The following is a 22,938-nucleotide window of genomic DNA, read 5'->3' as shown; positions in this document are numbered from 1 at the left end:
ATGAACCTTCTGCTAACGTACGTTGTATTACAACGCTGTATTTGGTTGACTGTTGTGAATCAGACTTCAAAGCAAAAGGAATGATTACATAGCTTTTGTTTTCAAGCTATTATAAAGTTTAAGTGTGGTAATGCGAAAAAAGTCAGACCTTTTTTAACTTATTTGTAAGAGAAAGTTACTAAGAATTGTTTTTGTTTTTATCGGCCTATTGATAAATCATTCAAGGTTCGAATCGAGCTCAAGGCCAGAACAATAATTTTTTTTCTAATGATAATTATTGTTATTTTTTAATTTTTCTAAATTTGAAAAATTGTATTTTGTTTTTGGAATAGTAAGTAGAAAATTTTTCAGACAACCTGCCATAGCTGCGCAGATAGGAATAGAAGTAGCAAATTTGCCAGTCAAACAAACCACCGCTGTATAGCTAAATGGTTAGCGCAGCATGCCTAAAGCGTACTGATGATGAAGGCTTAGCACCCTTCGAAATGGATCTATCTGCGCAGCTATGGCAGGTTGTCTGAAAAATTTTCTACTTACTATTCCAAAAACAAAATACAATTTTTCAAATTTAGAAAAATTAAAAAATAACAATAATTATCATTAGAAAAAAAAATTATTGTTCTGGCCTTGAGCTCGATTCGAACCTTGAATGAAAGTTACTAAGTTTAAGTAGAATTGAAATAGCTACAAATAAAAATATGTTAGTAGGCACCTAAAGTGAATTCGCAAATATTGGTAGTGCTTTGAGAAAATTTTAAAAGTTTTATTTACCTTTGTTTTGAAATCCGCATTTATTTCGTTACGTAAAAAAGCCACAGATCTCTGCGATTCTAAAAGTAAAGCAAAAATAAAAACTTAAATTAATTCATAGTGCATATTCCAAGAATAGTTTTTATCTTAATATATAAAAAACACGTGTCACAACATTTTTGGGCGCGATTGACTTCTAAAGTACTGAACCGATTTTGAATTTGTTCTGCACCTCGTGTGTTGTTTGATCTATCTTGAAACATAGGATAGGTTATATCTCAGTTTATAGTCGCAATATTATTTTATTGCAAATTTTTTTTATTTGTTTATACGTAATAATAAAATGTTACGTATACGCAGAGTACTCATATTTTCAGGTGGTGCGGATATACTTCCGTGAAATTCCTTGGTGTTTAATTAAACAACCTGCTTATCAATAAAAAATATTATAGCGATTGATATCAAGTATAGCACATCATCAGGCCCGTCGAGAGGGGGGTGGGTTACCGAGGGGGTCCGCGATTTAGAGGTGCTATGACATTTTTTTTTAATTCAGGAGAGTCTTTAGTTGTGTAGAGGGTAATTTTCATACCTCTGGGTGACTAGGGTCTCGAGATATAGGCCAAAACGTAGGCCAGTGAATACCTAGACAGTGTTTATACAATATGGATATCAAATGAAAGCTGTTAATGAGTGCTTTAGTACAGAGTAATATATTATCCAGAGACGGACTTGTACTGGGATTAGGTATGCAGGTAGGCCAAATTTAGGGCAGGACAACATCTGTCGGGTCTTCCAGTTTATAGTACAAAAAGAATTTTCCTATTACCGTTGCAGATAATGGGCGACAAGCTTGAAAGATTTTCACGAAATATTCAGTAAATGATTTTTTCGTTCACGATAACATCGGTTAAATAAAAACATGCAAATACTTTGCTGCTAAGTCTGCAGATGATCAATACATATTTATTTTAAACCAGTCTTAAGCTGTGTTCAAACTAAATAAGTTGTGTTGAACAGTAGATCCGAATAATAGGTGGTAGGTGGATAGGCATAAGGAAAAGTAGGTGAGTGAAGGTAGCAGAGAGGGAGAAAAGGAGATAAAGACCGGGGAAAAAGTAGTGTTGGCGTCATAGGTAGAAGGTTGAGGTGACGGAAGAGAGGCAGTTAAAGGGAAAAGAGAGCACAAATATACATGAATAAATAAATAAATGCAAGGCACGATAACGTCCGAGGAGATTTTAGGCTGAGCTTCTCTTGCAATTCGCGTCATGCTCCTTTGAACCTTTAACGGAATTTGAAAGTAGATGAGTTTTCACTGAGAGCTTTTCATGGCAGGAATACACTTGGAGTGTTTGCCAAGTTACTATCGAGGGGCGACCCCGCTTAGAAAGTTTATTCTAATTGAAAAAACTTGTTTCTAATTTTTTCCAAGGAGAAAGGTACAAGCAAAGGTGGAGATAGAAATAGAGACATAGAAAAAAAGAGATAAAGATAGACATCTACATACATAGAGAAATGAATAGTAATCGTAGATGAAGTAGGTGTGAGGGAGAGTGGGAAGGAGATAAACAACAGAGAAGGAGAAAGTTCAGGAGGCATAGAGAGGAAGAGGAGGGGAGGACGATGGTAGGGGAAAATGATAGTGCAAGGAATCACATAGTAAATATATTTGGAACAGACATACGAAAGGCATACGGAGAAGAAGGAAATGGCAGAGGCCTCCACTCCTCCAAGAGTAGAATATATGGAAGACGTACAAGTGAAACACGGAGAGATGAAGAATGGAGGGGAGGAAGTACAGGTAGAGATAGAGAGAGGTTGTGATGAAGGAAAAGATAAGGTTCAGAACGACATTGGGGAAGACAGATATAGAGTTAGACATAGAGATAGAATACAGCCAAGATGAGAGAAAGACATAGTGATAGAAGAAGAGATAATATAGAGAGAGACATACATAGATAAAGAGGGAGAGCTATAGGCAGATAAACATAAAGAGATGGAGAAAGAAGCACAAAAATATGTTGAGATGGATATAGTGATACTGATAGAGAACCAATCTTGAAATAGGGATAGAGGTAGATATAGAGAGATATATATGTCTAAAATGAAGACAAAGATGCTAGTAGTGTAGATCAGACTTCAAGTCAGAGTCTAGGAAACCCACTTTACAAAGAAAACTATAAGAATTTTGATTAATATTTGCTCTGAGGTAAAAACGGCGAGATTTTTCATTCGTGTTTTAGACAGTCTAGCTAAAGTCCAACGTGGATGAAAAGCTGCTCTCCACAATACAACATGCGTACACCAAAGGCATGTCGGTAGATATCGCATTGCATAGGGTGGTAATAAGCATACAGAAAGCCCTGGAATATAAGGAATATGCACTAGGAGTCTTTTAAACATTGCCGGGGCTTTCAATAAAAAAAAAAATTATGTTTCTAAATGGGCGATTATGGATGGTCTTAATTACATTAAAGTACATCCAGTCTTTACGAGGTGGATCGGCTGCATGTTAAATTGCAGGAAGATTACATCACAATGGGGATTGTACGAGGCCACGAAATCAGTGGACAGGGGAACGCCGCAGGGAGAGGTGCTATCACCTCTGCTGTGGACGCTGGTCATCAACCAACTGCTCAGGAGATTCGATGAGGGCCCGTAAAACTTACGGCTTAGGCAGATGACGTTGCAATTGTCATAAGTGGAAAGTGCCTTCCAACGATTAGCTCTTTGATGGATCGGGCGTTTCGGGCATCAAATGTCGGGTTGAAAGTCAACGCGGATAAGACGGATATGGTCTTGTTTACAGGCTAAAGTTAGGAGGGGTGACCCTACAGGACAAAATATCTAGGAATCGTCCTAGACAGTATGCTGTCATGGAAGCTCAACGTAGAGGAGAGGGTGAAGAAGGCTTCAACGGCACTTTATGCATGTAAAATAATGCTGGGGTGTACGTACGGCTTATCGCCCTCTCTTTCGCATTGGATTTTTACAGCGATTGTAAGCCCTATTATATACTATGGATTTCTTGTTTGGTGGAAAGCCACACAAAAAACAACCTACCTCAAAAAATTAGAGGATATATGCAGGCTATCTATTCTTAGCATTACGGGAGCCCTGAAAATAACCCCGACAGCTGCACTGTATGCCATTCTGCACATTCCACCTGTAGACCAGATAGCAAAGAACATAGCGTTACCAACTGCAACCAGGCTCGGTGCCCCGGGGCAGCTTGAGCGCCGACCATACGGCCATAGTATTATAGCGTCATCAACCACAAGGCGAACAGACTACCTGATTCCCTATCTGCGCTTCGAAGGAGATCCACAATAGAGGTGGACGGTTGGCGCAAGGGTGGTCAAATGGCGGATGAGGCGATACATGTGTACACAGATTGTTCCAAAGTAGTGGAAGGAGTAGAGTCTGCGATATACTGTGCTGTTCCGGAAATAAAAAGATCCTAGAGGCTGCCGGATTACTGTAGCGTTTTCCAAGCGGAAAAAGTAGCCGTAACCAAAGCAGTAGAAACCCTGGAAGAAAATAGACCAAGCCGCAATCGCGTTAACTTTTATATTGACAGTTAAGCAGCAATTAAGGCAATAATCTCGCATAGCACAGCATCTAAATGCGTGTTAGAGTTTAAGCAGTTCCTGGAGAGAATCGGGACAGGGAGAAGCATACATCTATATTGGGTCCCAGGGCATATGGGAATAGATGGGAATGAAAAAGCGGATGAACTAGCTAAAAAGGGCGCATCCCTTGAAGCTTGCTTCGTAGACGTCCCAATTAGTTCGGGCTGGAGGAGGAAACGATCGAGCACGTTCTGTGCTCGTGCCCTACGCTTGCCAGGCTAAGACTCCAGCTATTAGAAGTGATACAGCTGCCAGATCTAGAAGCAGCAAATGGCTTAAGTCCTAGAAAGCTTCTAGTATTTGCCAAGAGGACGGAGTTATTTTATAACATAGGTCCTGGTTTTTGATAGGGTTTTTCAATTTGGTCGTTAAAACATACTTTTGGTAACACTGCGGACTTATTCAGTCTATGTGAGGTCCTCATGGACCAGCCAGTTCAACCTAGCCTAACCTAGACAGTCTAGATTTTACATAAGACAGAGGCAGGCATTCAATTGTGTGGTATCGAAGTATATGGAATGTAACAAAACTTACAATGGTGATAATATAACTGAAGTCGCCATTACTCAATCAGTTAATCATTAGTTTTCATATTCTAAGCACAAATCTTTTAAAAAACTCTCCTCACCTTTCCCTTCCGGGGCAGTTTGCATAAAACTATCCCTTGTAATAGCACAATTTTCTGCATTCTAAATGACACCACAAAACGCACTTAAATGTTACAGTTCTTAGTGATTTTGTCTGTCCAACCTACTGTAAATGATTTCCGTTCTTTTTTCTTTTCTGATTTCTTCGAACTTGTACACTCATGTTTATGTTTGTTATGTACGCACATATTTATTAAAGTGTGTAACTGCTAATGTCCCTCCTACATTTTTACTTTTTTACGCCTGTCATTCATTTCCGCGCAGCTAACCCTTGATTTAGATAGTATTGCAAAATGTAAAGGCAAATGTATGGCAAAAGCATACATACATATGTATATAGATAGGCTATTTGCAACAACATCACCTTCCCAATCTTGCTGCATGACAACCATAATTTTGCCGCATAGAATTACAAATGTCAAATGTGGCAAAACATGGAAATAAAATTAAATTTACGATTTTCCTTGTGACACAACACAACATGGCAACGAAAAGAAGTAAGGAGTGTACTTATGTACATATACATACATACATATATATCCGAACGAAAATACAACCCTCTGTCAACTCAACTTGCTGTAAACTAGCTCAAAACTAGTATAAGCCATAATTTAACTAGTAAGCTAACTGTTTCTTCTACATATAAATATTTTTAACATTCTAGGAGACTCTAATTGATTACTAGTTCAAAATTAATAATAACCGGATGAAACCGAACATTACATACCCAGTTGTGCACTTGAAACGCTGTTGTTGTTTGCTTTGTGCGGTTAATAGTGTTATATAGTGTTATAAGGCTGCGTTATAAGACTTTTAGGAAAAGGTCTTTAACCGATTTTGATTATCTTCATTCAGTCTATATAATATGGCAAGCATAGTTCTGTTCCAAATTTCAATGTAATCTATTTAAGGGATTTTAATTTACGGCTTGCTAAACTTCCAAATTTTCTTCTTCTAAATGTGGGTGGTGCGACGCCCATGTTCCAAAATTTTTTGTAATTTATGTTTTGCGTCATAAAACTAATCTAACACCAAATTTCAATAGCTTAGTGGTATTCGTTTTGATTTATCTAATTTTTTCCATTTTTATAAGTTTTCCATATAGAAGAAATGGGCTCGTCCAATTTCGCTCATTTTCAATACAAATCTATTTTGGGTCCTGATAAGACCGTATACCGAATTTGGTGCAGATATTTCAATATTTGCTCAAGTGAACGTGTCAACGGACGAACAGACGGACACACGGACATGGCTTAATCAATTTTTTTTTCGATACTGAAATATGGAAGTCTATATCTATCTCGATTCCTTCATATCTGTACAACCAACTGTTACTCAATCTAAGTTATAATACCCTGTGTACAAGTAAAGCTGGGTATAAAAATCCTAGTTCCTCAATGATTAAACTATCACGCGATAATATATTAGCTCATCTTTAACATTTGAAAGTTCATGAAGTCGAGACGTAGTAGCGAAAGTGAAAATAAAATTTTGATCAAAAACACTAGTGGTTCCTTATCCTAGGAATACTCCACAAAAATATTGATTTGTAAGCAGTAAAAGTGTAATACCAATCAAAATTTTGTTTAATGAATTACTCATTTTTCATTTTCACACAGAGTCACTTGCTTATAAAATTAAAAAAATATGTAACAATTTTTACAAAAAAATAGCTACAATTGATAGCAGACGTTTTTCCCTTATCTTTAAAGAAAATCTAAATAAAGAGCATGCGCATCTATTGATAGATGTTGCACCTAACCAAATATGTGCCTATTTTATAAAAAAAAAATAAATTTTAAATTTTTTTGTATTTTTCTATTTTTCACAATGACAATAAAGTTCGAAACACGAAGTAAAATCAACGAGATTTTTGACTCCATTAAGCATTCAACAAAGCAAACATAATAATAATATTTTTTGTAGGAGATTGAGTTCAATAAGGGTTTTAATTAAGAACACTTGACTAATTATTTCATTAACCCTATGTGTGAAATTGGTATACCACTCTATTATTTCACTGCTGGGCATGCACAAGATACGATGGCCGAAAGGGCCAAAGAGCACTAATTTTGAATACACAAACCAACTACACTGGATCACAAATTCCAATTTTTTTTCTGTACCAGAGACGCCATTATGAAATTCCTATGTAAAATCACCCCTGATTTCGAAAATCAAGGTTATTTTTATTTCTATGGTAACGTTTTTGAGATATTTACAAATTACCGTTATTTCAAAAAAAAAAAAAAACAAATTGGGTCCACTTAATCATATATATCTCAAGAACGAATTAAGCAATTCCAAAACGGTTTGAAGTTTTTAAAAGATAATAATTTGCAATAAACTGTGCATACAACACTTTTTCCTAGGCCCTGCAGATTCAAAGATAACGAACAATCATTACGGATTTTTTTCCATTTTTTTTGTAAAAATATAAAAATGTGTACTTTGCGAGGAAGGATCTCGAAAATTTTTGATTTGTTTGCAAATTTGTTTTTTTCTCTCTAAGCTCTGTTTTATTACAAAAAAAAAAAAAAAAAAAATAAGCTTTCATTCAACAAAATCGATGGCCTAATGCAAAAGTTATAAGCATTCAAGTAAATATATCCATTTAGTACTTAAGTACCCTACTGATACGTATGTGTTAATATTCGCTAACTCACTGATATACGAATACTAACACATATGTACCAGTAGGGTGCTTAATAGGGCGGGTCGATTTAAAAACCGCTCATTGCTCTGTGAAAATTGTATTCTAGGGATCAAAATAAGAAACTTTGCCGAAGGAACCATACCTCTAAAACGAATTCTGATGCCCCCCCCCCCCCCTCCCCTTGGGGTCGACCTTGGGTAGGGGCAATTTCAATTCTACCTGCTGTGTCTTGTGGTGGCTTAAAAAAAAACAACACAAGCAATTTTACGATCTGCAATTGTGTCACAGTGATACCTTCATTTTTTAAAACGGTTGAATAAAAAACCCACACAACTATGTTTACGACATGCAAATGCATCACAGTGATGCCTTGGTTTTAAAAGGGGGTTGTAAAAACGCTAATTTCTAATAATTTTTTTTTTTAATTTCTTTTCTATTACTAAGTTAAATTCATTTTTTCATTTACATATGTTCTGACTAAATAAATTTCTAAAAAGAAAAATAAACTCCAAAAAGAAAAACATAGGTATTTCAAAGTGGGATTTTTCAAAATTTGCCCCTACGACCCAAAGGGGGGACATCAGAATTCGTTTTAGAGGTATGGTTCCTTCGGCAAAGTTTCTTATTTTGATCCCTAGAATATGATTTTCACAGAGCAATGGGCGATTTTTTTGCCTCCCCACAAATCGACCCGGCCTAGTGCTTAAGCATTGAATGGGAATATTTACATGAATGCTTATAACTTTTGTATTAGTCCATCGATTTTGTTGAGTGAAAGCTTATTATGTTGTATTAAAACAGAGATTAGAGAGAAAAAAACAAATCTGCAAAAAATAAAAAGTTTTCGAGATCCTTCCTCGCAAAGTACACATTTTTTTATATTTTTACAAAAAAAATGGAAAAAAATCCATAATGATTGTTCGTTATCTTTGAATCTGCAGGGCCTAGGAAAAAGTGTTGTATGCACAGTTTATTGCAAATTATTATCTTTTAAAAACTTCAAACCGTTTTGGAATTGCTCAATTCGTTCTTGAGATATATATGATTAAGGGGACCCAATTTTTTTTTTTTTTTTTTGAAATAACGGTAATTTGTAAATATCTCAAAAACGTTACCATAGAAATAAAAATAACCTTGATTTTCGAAATCAGGGGGTGATTTTACATAGGAATTTCATAATGGCGTCTCTGGTGCAGAAAAAAAATTGGAATTTGTGATCCAGTGTAGTTGGTTTGTGTATTCAAAATTAGTGCTCTTTGGCCCTTTCGGCCATCGTATCTTGTGCATGCCCAGCAGTGAAATAATAGAGTGGTATACCAATTTCACACATAGGGTTAATGAAATAATTAGTCAATCTTTGCTATTCTGTGTTCTAGTCCTAAATAATACGAGGAAATAAACTATACTTTTTTAACAAACTCGTCGGGAAATACTTGGCTTTATGGATTGTATAATAAATGACAGAGCTTAATTCAAATTCTGGAATGAAATTATTTCGAAGTTAGCGCTTTGTTGTTTAATTTTGCTCCACTGGGTATATATGAAGCTTTGAGATATATATCTGCAACTGACATCAGGAAACTTAATAAAGTTATAGTCACAAGAACCCGTCTGGATTATTAGACCAGACCTGCCAGGAGTCATCAGACTATATTTTAACCTCAGACATTAGAGTTAAGCGCGCTATGGTTTATAGGAGCGCGGTTGTTCCATTTAAACTCCCCTTACTCATAAAAATGTTGTATGGTGCAAGGAAATCAAGGAAGCCACGAAATGCCTTTTAAAACCATAAAATAAAGATTATTGTGGTCTTTATTCACTTCGGTGCAGTAAAGTTAGGTTTTCCAATATCCTGGTCAACCTTGTTAAGTGCAACTAGTCCTTTGATTAGATATTTACAAAACTGAGAATTAAAGTGAGGACAGTGTTCTTAAAGTGACGACAGACGTTGCTGGGCCTAACTCGAATACTAAGCGCAACACTGTCCCCTGCATAGTTTTACAGTATTCAGCCTCTCACACTCATTTTTTCTCCAGCATTGTTCTTGGCTTGCTTAGTGCCAATGAATGGAATGAAGTTACTTGAATGGGCGTATACCAAGGAAAAACTGGTACGAAGACTTTTTTGGCAGCAAATAAACTTATTTTTGTGCAACGAAATACGTGGAAGTTGATTGGAAGGTTGAGTGAAATAATTTGAGCTGATTACGTTCGAACTGAGTTTATTAGATCTGAAATGACTAGTTAGTTAGTTAGTTAGTTAGCATATATTTATTTTAACAAATCAGAATACGGCTTATGACTAAAGCTACTATGAAAATCGAACAAACATATAAATAAAATAAATAAATAAAAGTACAAAATCGCGACAATAATAGAATTTGTTGCGTGTGGCATGGCATGTTAAATAAATTGCTTACAAGCTATGAGAATTCGTTTAATATTAAGTTCCTGAATTTAATGCTGTCTGCAAGAAACTTGGCAAGAGTCGAAATTATATCCATTTAAAATAGCAATGACCTTTGCCATATATAAAGTTCTTTTCCCAAAATAGAGCAAACGGATATTGTTATATATAGGACATGAACCAATAAAGTGAAAAACTTCTTCTGCCACCTGCAAGTTACACACTGTGCAAAATCGAGACGATGTGTTTTTGTAAGCTCTTGCGTTTAGGTTCAGCAAACCTCCCCTTGCACGTAGAATTAAGCTAACGGCATAAGCGGTGAAATCATCCGTGAAATATGAACTCTCTAATGGACCTGGAAGCAGCCTCAAATATTTTTATTTTCTGGCTCAAAGAGATACGGGGGTTGTTAATGTAGCTCAACCACATTGCTTTAATAGCGTTTTTAGCATCCACCAACTTTGAATCTAAGTGATTAGTAAAAGATAACTGACAAGTGAGGAGAACATCTAAGTATTTGTATTCGTTAACTATTTCAATGTCTTCGCTGCCATAAGACCATTTCCAGGATCCAGGCATCCTACCACCTTTCCTAAATATCATGATTTTCGACTTGCTCAGGTTGACAGTTAGTGTCCATTGGCTACAGCAGTTGCAAAGGGAGTTTATCATTTCCTGAAGCTGTTCAGGAGATTCAGCAAGTAGCACTAAATGATCCGTATACATAAGGACCTTTACCTTACTGTTATCAACCATGACGCCCCCGCACAGATAATCATTCAAGTCATTTAAGTAAAAAAGAAAATAAAATCGGACTTAAAAGGCTGCCTTGACGGACCCCGTGATTTACCGGGAAAGATTTGGACAGTTTGCCGTCGAACAAAACCTTACAAGATGTATTAGCGTAGATAAGACTCAAAATTTCAATCATATGAGTAGAAATACCTAAATAGCATGCTTGCGCCAATATCTATACAATTTGAAATATTTAAGCAGTATACTTAATCATTATTTGAAAATTTCACGGTGGAAGTATGTAGCTACCTCTCGAAGCTATGCTTCTTACTTTTCACAGAAAAATTTGATAATAACTGAGTCGTACTGATCGAAGTGAGAAGTGTTAAGACTTCCCAACTATCTTTCTTCACTTTTCTGCCCCCTTCTCTAAAACCCATTTTTATGTATCGTTTTAACATTGAGTCTATATATGTAGGTCTACTATACCAATAATGGTTGGTACCTGGGTCGTATGCCTTATAGAACGGGTTGCAAGAAGAGATGAGACTAAAGAGCCATCCATTTGCCAATGCAGGGCTATTGCAGGTAAGGATTTTTTTGTTATTTGGGTACGACTTTGAGGTCATTTTGTGATTGTTTTAAGGTTCATATCAGATTTTACTCAGTATCTCTAGGGTTTCGGCATCAACTTCGGATCATTTTGTCTATATATTCGGGACTTTATATAAAATAATTTTGGGACTAAGTCGGAATTATTTTCGGGATAATTTCGAAACCGTGTGGGTAGAAATGTAATTACCTTTAGAGGATTGTTTAAATATAATTTCAGGACTTCTGCTGTGCAGTATCGGTATCGGAAACGAAACTCAATGCCAATAAAGTATTTAGTTCGGTACTCTCTCAAATCTTATTTTATTATAATAATTCAGAATGTGATTTTCTCTACAAAAACAAAGAAGCATCAAGATCCATATAGCAATGTGTTTTATATGTACATTAATTAAAACGTTAAATTTTTATAAAAAAACCAAATGCTATTACTCACACGGGAACACTACTTACCGTGGGGGCCTACATTGAAAGGAGCCACCAAAAAAATAATATCATTAATTAGCGTTGTTAGCAGCAATGTTAGCAGTAGCTGAGAACAACAACTCTCATTTATAGATATTACACGAGTTTGCTGTGATAATTCGAATGATTTCTTTCGAGTTGTACTTAAATTGCATAATTTTTTTACGCGCCCCAACTTGCAGTGTGACATTAATTAATAAGCACATTTTTTTGCTGTCACATCTTGCGTTGTCACTTTTTCATTGTCAACTCAACGCCCTGTATCTTGTGATTTATAATCATGCAATTTCTTGTAAACTCTAATTGGAGAAGAATAATTGTCTTAATGGCTGCAGAGTTCTCATTTTATTTGAATATATTGAAATCTTAACTATTAATACACCCACTTGAAGAGAAAGGAGTAAAAAAAAGCGCCTTAAGTCATAAAAATTCTGCATACTAATAGGGATATTACTTCTCCCACTTAAGTATGTATACTCTATTATTTTTGGTATGCCTTCTACTTTGAATATTTTAGCATAATAATGATGTGGATGCTCATTTAGTTGCTAGGCTCAATAATTACTTACGGCGTTATGCAACTTTGTAGGCGCTATTTAATTACAATAAAGAAGCGTTAAGAAATTATAAAAAGAAATGTTAAGGATAGTTATATTGAAGTGGATCATAAAAATCGCCACACGACAAATTGTTCACCCTCACTTCATGTCACTGGTGTCAGGCATTTTCATTAAATAAACTATTCATTCGCATTCAATTGCCATTGAATAATAAGAAATTTTATTACACAAATTTTCTTATCCATGCAACCACAAATGTGTTCATGGCTATTATTTATTATTGTGATTATGACACCAACCGCTCATCCCTCAGTAAATACATAGCCACTAGAGCGGGTCGATTTAAAAATCGTTCATTGCTCTGTGAAAATCGTATTCTAGGGATCAAAATAAGAAACTTTGCCGAAGGAACCATACCTCTAAAACGAATTCAAAATTTGCAAGTTCGACCCAAAGGGAGGGACATCAGAATTCGTTTTAGAGGTATGGCTCCTTCGGCAAAGTTTCTTATTTTGATCCCTAAAATATGATTCTCACAGAGCAATGGGCGATTTTTTTGCCTCCCCACAAACCGACCCGGCCTAATAGCCACGTAGAATTGTGGGACATTGTGAGTCGTCAAAAAAGGATTAAAAATACTAGAAAACGTATTTTCTGAAGTTTATTACCACGCAACATTAATTTTTGTGGCTTCTCTAGGCAATACGCTGTTTGTATACACATTAGGGTGCGGCAATTTTGTATGAAGTGCTTTATGCTACAAAGCAATACTTCCCTCAGAAACATTCACTTGACGATTGAATCAAACGATTTTAAATTCACCTGACGGGCTCAAAGTGAATCTTTACAGTTTAATATGTAATGTTTAACGCCCGATGAAGCAGCCACTTTCGTTCACCACTTTCTTGGTAATCACAAATCCCCTAATTTTAAGAAAATTATTGGCGATATGTTGCAAAACTATCGAAAGATTGGAGCTAGAATGTCTCTAAAGATACATTTTGTGCATTCCCATCTTGATTTCCCGAAAACTTGAGTGATACGAGCGACGAACAAGGAGAGCGGCCACACCAAGATCTAGCCAACATTGAAAGACGATACCAAGGATTTTGGGATGAACGCATTTTGAGCGACTACTGTTGGACTCTAATACACGAAACAGATACTAAACAATACAAAAGGCAAAGCTCGACAAATCTTCATTTCTGATTTGTTACTTTTAAGTTAATAAAATGAATATTATTTGACAAAAATCTTTAAAAATGAATTTATTGACTGTATTAAAAACTAGAATGAATCTTAAAAACGGAATGAGGAATCGGATTCAGCGTCATAAATTGTTTTAAAAACCACTTTTAGTTGCCTAGATCCAAAACCGTGTATACTTGTGTTATTCTTTCTCCTTTATCTAAAATAAATATAGTTTATTTGGAGATTTTTTAGCTATAAATAATTTATTGAGAACTAATTTATTCATTAACAAGAGTACCCGGCACAGCTGAGCGGCTGGTTTCATAATCTTTGTTTTTATAAACCACTTAGGAACTTTATGCAGCTAAGGCAGTTGCAATTTTTAAAATCACATTCATTTTTACATACAATATATAAATAGATAGTTGAGACGTTCGTATTCTTCTGTGCCATGTGTTTACTTTATCAATATTTTCATATTGTAGCTTTTACAGAAAAATAAAAATTTGTATCTTTTTGCCTCTTCCTCCTCCTCTCGATGTTTATCACTCTCTCCACCGTATCTTCCCCTTCACACTTTGTCAATTTGTCTTTCTTCTACTTCTAATTTCTTTCCTCTGCCTCATCCTCTCTCTATTTTTAGTTATCTCCTTCATTTCTCTAGGTCCCTCTCACCATTTTCTTTCTCTCCGCCTCCAATTCTCACTCCTATCTCTTATATTCCTTCTTCTTTTTGGCCTATGGCTTTTTTCAATCTCTCCAAAACTAACACAGATATTGTATTCCCTTTGTTATAGGCTTATATATTCGAAAGGCTGCCTAGATAATAAATTTTGAAACAAATCGTACCTCCTCATCCACTTTAAGGAAAGAAAGGGTCCCAAATATGGGGCTTGTCGGAAAGGAACCCATGAACTAAATTTCAAGAAATTGGATTTTTTCGAATAGGTCGGCTACTGGTTCACTTCCGGCAAAGAAACGTTTTTTTTTGTAATATTAAGCTTGAAGAGGTACCCCTGTACCATATCGAAAGAAATCGTACCGTAAATTGAATTTTTTGGAAAAGGTCGATCCCTGATCAATTTCCCAGAAAGAAACGATTGTCAAATATTAATTTAGTCAAAGAGGTACCTCAGTACCGAGTATCAACAAAACTGCACTATATCCTTGGTCCATTTCTCGGAAAGAATTTTTTCTCAAATAATAAGACAGTCATAATCGAACGTACTCCTGTGCCAGATTTCAAGCAAATTACACTACAAATACGATTTTTTAGAATAGGTCTACCCCCGGCACACTTTTCGGAGGAGTTCAGTTACAAGCCGCGTACGGAAGAAATACATATCATCTTTGAAGAATTTTGTGGCGATAAAATTTCATTCGATTAGTTATGTAAATACAAGTTTATTATTATAATGCAAATCGGTAAATAAAAAAAAAAAAAAAAAATTGGGGTCACCCTAATGTGCAAACTTTGTTTTGCTTATGCATCACTTTCTGTGGTAAGTTTCATATATTTGCGGTTATGGTTTTAATGTCATAAAATAATCGATTGCTATAAAATGGCTATGAAAAATAAACACAAAAGCGTGTCCAAGTTATAATAACAAACAAATTTTATCTAGAAAAATATGAAGAGTGGGGGATTGTTGTGGCGGTTGAATTAATTTTTATACTCAGTTGAGCAGAGCTCACAGAGTATATTAAGTTTGATTGGATAACGGTTCGTTGTACATATATAAAGGAATCGAGATAGATATAGACTAACCACGCCCACTTTTTCGATATCGAAAATTTCGAAAAACCGAAAAAGTGCGATAATTCATTACCAAAGACAGATAAAGCGACGAAACTTGGTAAATGAGTTGAATTTATGACGCAGAATAGAAAATTAGTAAAATTTTGGACAATGAGCGTGGCACCGCCCACTTTTAAAAGAAGGTAATTTAAAATTTTGCAAGCTGTAATTTGTCAGTCGTTGAAGATATCATGATGAAATTTGGCAGGGACGTTACTCCTATTACTATATATACGCCTAATAAAAATTAGCAAAATCGGAGAAGGACCACGCCCACTTTAAAAAAAATCTTTTTTAAAGTAAAATTTTAACAAAAAATGTAATATCTTTACAGTATATAACTAAATTATGTCAACATTCAACTCCAGTAATGACATGGTGCAACAAAATACAAAAATAAAAGAAAATTTCAAAATGGGCGTGGCTCCCCCTTTTTCATTTAATTTGTCTAGGATACTTTTAACGCCAAAATTTGGTAGGGGCATAGATTTTATGATGTTAACTGTTTTCTGCGAAAACGGGCGAAATCGGTTGATACCACGCAGTTTTTATACACAGTCATTCGTCTGTCCTTCCGCATGGCCGTTAACACGATAACTTGAGCAAAAATCGACATATCTTTAATGAACTTAGTTCACATACTTACTTGAACTCACTTTATCTTGGTATGAAAAATGAACGGAATCCGACAATGACCACGCCCACTTTATCGATATCGAAAATTACGAAAAATGATGTACAAACGCATTTTAGAGTCACCCCTGGTCCACCTTTAAGGCGATATCTCGAAAAGGCGACCACCCATACAACTACCACCACTCCCTTTTAAAACCCTCATCAATACCTTTAATTTGATACCCATATCGTACAAACAAATTCTAGGGTCACACCTGGTCCACCTTTATGGCGATATCTCGAAACGGCGTCCACCTGTGGAACTAAGCATCACTCCCTTTTAAAGTACTCATTAACACCTTTCTTTTGATACCCATATTGTACAAACAAATTCTAGGGTCACCCCTGGTCCACCTTTATGGCGATATCTCGAAACGGCGTCCACCTATGGAACTAAGGATTACTCTCTTTTAAAATACTCATTAACACCTTTCATTTGATACCCATATCGTACGAACGCATTCTAGAGTCACCCCTGATCCACCTTTATAGCGATATTTCAAAAAGGCGACCACCTATACAACTACCACCACTCCCTTTTAAAACCCTCATTAATACCTTTAATTTGATACCCATATCGTACAAACAAATTCTAGGGTCACACCTGGTCTACCTTTATGGCGATATCTCGAAACGGCGTCCACCTGTGGAACTAAGCATCACTCCCTTTTAAAATACTCATTAACACCTTTCTTTTGATACCCATATTGTACAAACAAATTCTAGGGTCACCCCTGGTCCACCTTTATGGAGATATCTCGAAACGGCGTCCACCTATTGAATTAAAGATTACTCCCTTTTATTATACTCATTAACATCTTTCCTTTGATACCCATATTGTACAAACGCATTCTGGGGTCACACCTGGTCCACCTTTATGACGATATCTCGAAACGGCGTCCACCTGTGGAACTAAGAATCACTTCCTTTTAAAATACTCATTAACACCTTTCTTTTGATACCCATATTGTACAAACAAATTCTAGGGTCACCCCTGGTCCACCTTTGTGGCGATATCTCGAAACGGCGTCCACCTATAGAACTAAGGATTACTCCCTTTTAAAATACTCATTAAAACCTTTCTTTTGATACCCATATTGTACAAACAAATTCTAGGGTCACCCCTGGTCCACCTTTATGGCGATATCTCGAAACGGCGTCCACCTATGGAACTAAGGATTACTCCGTTTTAAAATACTCATTAACGCCTTTCATTTGATACCCATATCGTACAAACAAATTCTAGGGTCACACCTGGTCCACCTTTATGGCGATATCTCGAAACGGCGTCCACCTGTGGAACTAAGCATCACTCCCTTTTAAAATACTCATTAACACCTTTCTTTTGATAACCATATTGTACAAACAAATTCTAGAGTCAACCCTGATCCACCTTTATGGCGATATCCCTAAATGGCGTCTATAGAACTATGGCCCACTCCCTCATAAAATACTCTTTAATGCCTTTCATTTGATACACATGTCATACAAGCACATTCCAGGGTTTCCCTCGGTTCATTTTCCTACATGGTTATTTTCCCTTATGTTGTCACCATAGCTCTCAACTGAGTATGTAATGTTCGGTTACACCCGAACTTAACCTTCCTTACTTGTTATAACTAAATAAATACCCAAATGAATGAATGAACAAGAAGTTATCATATTGCGTTCTTTAAAGCATCGTAAAAAGGCGGAAACTGTGAATGATTTTAATGTCATCATAAAGTAAGTTTAATGTACTTAAAGTAGCCCTAGGGATGCTTACTGGTAAAAGTGTAGTATATAATGTGCGAAGTGTCAGAAACAAGTGTTGGATATGTGGTACACTCGTATGTGGTATGTGCCATATGTTTGAAGATAAAAATGTAAACGCTTTAAGAATATGCAATTTTGTCGCTCCCAAAAGACATTTGATATACTTTAGAGTGTGTTAAGTTATTTTGTTGATACTGTTTCATGAGGTGAAGTGTTCTTTTGAGAAGTTGAGAAGAAACCATATATACATATTTATATAATAATAATAATAATAAACCCAACGGATTAATACCCTCCAAAGCCCGCCCAACCGACAAGAGGGGCGCATTCGCATGACACACGGATTTTCTTTTTGCCGAGTTGTTGATAGGCCGAGGTTTGTTAAGCGTCGAGATTTATAACAGTGAGTATATAGTATACATAACAGTTGGAAATTATAAATATAGTAGTAAATTGTTAAATAAGTTAACGCTTTCATCATATAAAGATTTTTTTATTTTGTTACGAGTTAAGATAGGATAGGAAAGTTTTCTTTATAGTAAAAAGTGAATACGTTATATCAAATAAATTTGAATTAGAGTTAAAATCATGACGCAAACACCGAAAAGGTTCATTTAATTAGAAATTGGTTCTGCACTGCCTCAAAAGAAGAGGTTTGTAATGACTAGAAGCTCGTGATGGGACATTGAAGCTTACTTCGTTCAAAAGAAAGGGGTTAGAAATTAGTCCATTCAGTAGTTAAGCCATAAATAATATGAATAGCATTTCTCTACGACTTGCGGGAGTTGGAAGATTGATAAGCTCTAACCGACTAACTTACTTTACGAAAATATTTGAAATAGCTTAAATCGACTTCACAAAACTTAACTTAAGCTTAATCAACTCAAGGAAGGCAATTACAACAAATAAGTCATGACGTGTTTGGAATAGTTGAACCATCGCAGGAGTGCGGGTACAAATCCCACTGCCGTGAGAGAAGGGTTCGAAGAGATTTACAAGGCATAATTGGAATAGCTGTCACCTTGTCCGTCCTGATGTCACGTTGTTTGATTTTCCCCAAATTATTAAATTAATCAAGCAGACCGAGGCTTAGTGAAATAATTAGTCAGGTTTTCTACATTAAAGCTCTTAATGAACTCAATATTCTATAAAATATTCAAATTCTTCATTATCTCATTTTTGCTTTGTTGAATGCCTAATGGAGTGAAAGATGTAGTCGATTTTGCTTGAAGTTTCGAAATCCATTGTCAATATAACAAAAGACAATCAAAAATATATTATTTTCAATAATTTTACGAAAACTAGAAAACTATTAGAAAAATGCAAATTTTTATTTGTGCAGCAAAAGAAAATATGGCTTTTTAAAGAAAAAAGGCACATACTGGGTTAGGTGCAACATCTAAGGGTAGTTGTGCATTCATTTTATTTTGATTGTCTTTAAAGTTAAAGGGGATGGGCTGCTATCAATTTTAACAATTTTTTGTAAAAACCATATTATTTTTTTTGGGGCTGTGACAGATGTTTGTTAATGAAGCAAAATGCCCTGTGTGAAAAGGAAAAATTAATTATTTCATTAAACGAAATTGTGACTACATTAAGCCTCTGTGTGAACTTGGTATAAGTAAAATTTTCTTAAGTTGACCTACATACATAGGTTTAACCTGCAGAAAAAAATGGAGAAAGTCACCCAAAGCACCAGATCGGGAATGTTGGTAGCCACTCTTGTATGACGGCTATGAGCTATGTATATGTATTTAAATTTATACATCAAAGTCTGTGACTTTTTAAGAACAACCTACGACTATATTAGGTCAGGACGCGCTCAAAGGGGAGTATTTGGCATTTCGTAGGATGTCACAATGTTAAAAGTGTCCGTCCTGATGTCACGTTGTTTAAATTTTTCCCAAATTATTAAATAAATTATAAAATTAAAAATTGCTTGAAATAAATGTTTTCATTCATTTAAAGCGATACGGGCAATCCCCGGTTAACTCATATAAGTAGACAACTTTTGGTTAATTCGTTGTAGTTCTATAAATAGAACAAAAACAACAACAAATATCAAGTTTCTCTGAAAACCGCCTTACAAACAGGTATAACTTCAGCCCATAACTACATACGAATTATGTAATGTGTGGAAGATAATATATGCGAAGAAGGCAATTGGGAAAAACTTTACAACAACTAAGGCATGACGTAGCTGAATGCGTTTATAACCATTTCAACTATCGTAGGAGTGCGCGTTCGCCTCCCACTCCCGGGAGAAAAGGCTTTGAAGAGATTTACAAGGTATAATCGAAACAGCTGTCGCCTTGTCCGTCCTGATGTCACGTTGTTTAAATTTTTCCCAAATTATTAAATAAATTATAAAAGTGTAAGTTGAAACAATTTATATTGAGTTAAAATAAATTTAGTCTTCAATATTAGCTTGGTTTTATTTTCTTACACCTAATACAATGGATTAATACGAATAAACATTGAAAATAGACACCTAATGCTACATATTAGCAATCCCCTATTGACTGTCAATCCCCGAATCAATCGACTGACGTTGACATACTAATATACTACTGCTCACACTGATATACTGTTCCATCTTATAATGGCAGCTCAATATGATTTGTTGTATACATACATACATACAAAACAGACATAACTCTAAACAAGTTTTACGCTCAGATCGAAATGTGCAGTATGAGCGTTCGTGTTTAGTAAACACTGTTTATACCACAAATTTAAAATAGAAGTTCATAAATAAACTAAATATAGCAAAGATGGCTGAGAAGACATGACGAATGCAGATCGTATAATATTGTGTAATAAAGAATTCCAAGTCAAAAAATCAGACTAAGCCCAGTAGACAATTTCGAGCTGAGCATAAGTGAGGAACTGGATCAGCGAATTCGGATGACTTAATGACTGGCGGTGGGTTAAAAGGAAACTGAACCTGTTTTCAAAAGATTAGAAAATCGGGCTTAAGTAATCGAAACTAAGTATTGACCGCGCAGAAGTATTTTTCCTACGGTTCAACAGACGCTAATAAAGCTTAAAAACTAAAAGAACATGTTAGGAAATACATTGATAATTCTATATTGCCATTACGAGATGCATTCGTTCATACGGTCAGGAGATCAACTAGTATGCCTAGTATGCAACTAGAAGATATTTTGGGAAACAGAGAGTCCATATACTTACCGATGCAGAGGGATATATATGGGTGAAAGTAAATGAGAAATCGATATGAACTGAGAAACCGGTACGGATGGGATGCTACCACACTATCTTTCTGCTGTCGGTCATTTCGGCAGTGAGGCATCCTTCTAAGCGGTGCAGCCTTACACAACTAAAGTTTCCTAATGATTTACAGTACTTTTCTTACGTCACAAAACGTACTCGTTTTGGATGAGGAGCACGAGAGTAAAGAAAAGGCACTTTCCATATCAGAGTGATATATCAGCACTATATTGTCCTGATCCTTTTAGTGATTGCACGGAGACATACACAAGGGAGACTGCCAGAATTTGGAAAATCCGGAAGTATACTTCCCTGAATACGAAAATACGCAAAATTGACGAATCCTCTGTAGGTATTTAATGTAAAACCATATTCGAAATTATTTCGCTAGTAAACATAATTATGTGCTATATATATGGAAATGGAAGTGAAATGAAGTGTGCGACTAGGAGCAGTCGGGGGAGAAGTAGAGATATTGGGAGTAGACAGTAATAGTGGGAGTGGGTTGGGTAGACATTAGTAGTGGGGAGTAGGGGTTGGGAGTGGGAATGTAAGCGGGAGTGATAAGGTAATTTTGAGTGGAAGAGAGAGTGGGAGCGTGAGTGTAAGTGGAAATGGTAGGGGTAGTGGAAAAGGAAATGTGAGTGTAAGTGCCAGTGGAGGTGGTAGTGAATCAGTGGTGTGAAAAGGTGGATAGAACGAATCTTAAGGAGAGGTAGAAGGAAAGTGAGGTAAGAGGAAAAATGACAAGGAATGGGAGAAGTACAGACTTTGTAGGTAGACATGGAATATACAGTGAGAAATGAAGGGGAGTAGAGTGATAAAGCGTAGAGAAGGGACAAATTCTCAAATGTAAGCAAACCACTTTTAGGGCAGGACACCCTCTACCGAGAATTAATAAAATAAAAGTAAGACGCGATAAACTCCGTAGAGATTTTAGGTCGAGCGTCTCTTCCAATTTGGGTCGTGCTCCTTTTAATAATACTCAGCGTGCTTTACACACAGAGTATATTAACTTTGATTGGATAACGGTTGGTTGTACAGGTATAAAGGAATCGAGATAGATATAGACTTCCATATATCAAAATCATCAGTGTCGAAAAAAAATTTGATTGAGCCATGTTCGTCCGTCCGTCTGTCTGTCCTTCCATATGTCCGTTAACTCGATAACTTGAGTAAATATTGAGATATCTTCACCAAATTCAGTAAACGAGCTTATCTGGACCGAGAATAGATTGGTGTTGAAAATGAGCGAAATCGGATGACGCCCACTTTTTATATATATAACATTTTGGAAAACACATAAAACCTGATTATTTAGTAAATAATACACCTAGAACGCTGAAATTTGACGTGTGAAATGATATTGAGACTCTTCATCAAAATTAAAAAAAAAAATTTAAAATGGGCGTGCCACCGCCCACTTGCGATAAAATCAATTCTACAAATATTATTAATCATAAATCAAAAATGGTTAAACGTATCGTAGCAAAATTCGGCTGAGTGGTTGCCTTTACTATAACGAATGCTTTGAAGAAAAATTAAAGAAATCGGTTACGGACTACGCCCACTTTTATATAAAAGATTTTTAAAAGTTTCGTGGACGAATAAAATAAGCTATATCTTTGCAAAAAAGAGCTTTATATCAATGGTATTTCATTTCCCAAGTGGATTTATAACAATAAATAGGAAAAAATTCAAATTTAAAAAACGGGCGGGGCACCGCCCCTTTTATGACTAAGCAATTTTCTATGTTTCGGGAGCCATAACTCGAAGAAAAATTAACGGATCGTATTAAAATTGGGTACACAAAATTTCC

The 22,938-nt window shown here is 35.7% G+C and overlaps 1 protein-coding gene across 1 annotated transcript in view; it reads right to left on the bottom strand.

Annotated features, from left to right (window-relative positions):
* The window catches only part of LOC137252678 (frizzled-2-like), a 184,044-nt gene that overhangs the window by 47,260 nt on the left and 113,846 nt on the right, over window positions 1–22,938 (bottom strand). The window contains exon 3 of the mRNA XM_067788725.1: window positions 772–830. The gene's annotated coding sequence lies outside the window, so the exon portion shown is untranslated. The remainder of the gene's footprint in view (window positions 1–771; window positions 831–22,938) is intronic.

Source organism: Eurosta solidaginis, chromosome 5 (assembly GCF_040869045.1).
Source record: "Eurosta solidaginis isolate ZX-2024a chromosome 5, ASM4086904v1, whole genome shotgun sequence".
Taxonomy (NCBI): Eukaryota; Metazoa; Arthropoda; class Insecta; order Diptera; family Tephritidae; genus Eurosta; species Eurosta solidaginis.
The sequence above is the reverse complement of the archived record's forward strand: the minus strand, read 5'-3'. Positions and strand labels throughout refer to the sequence as shown.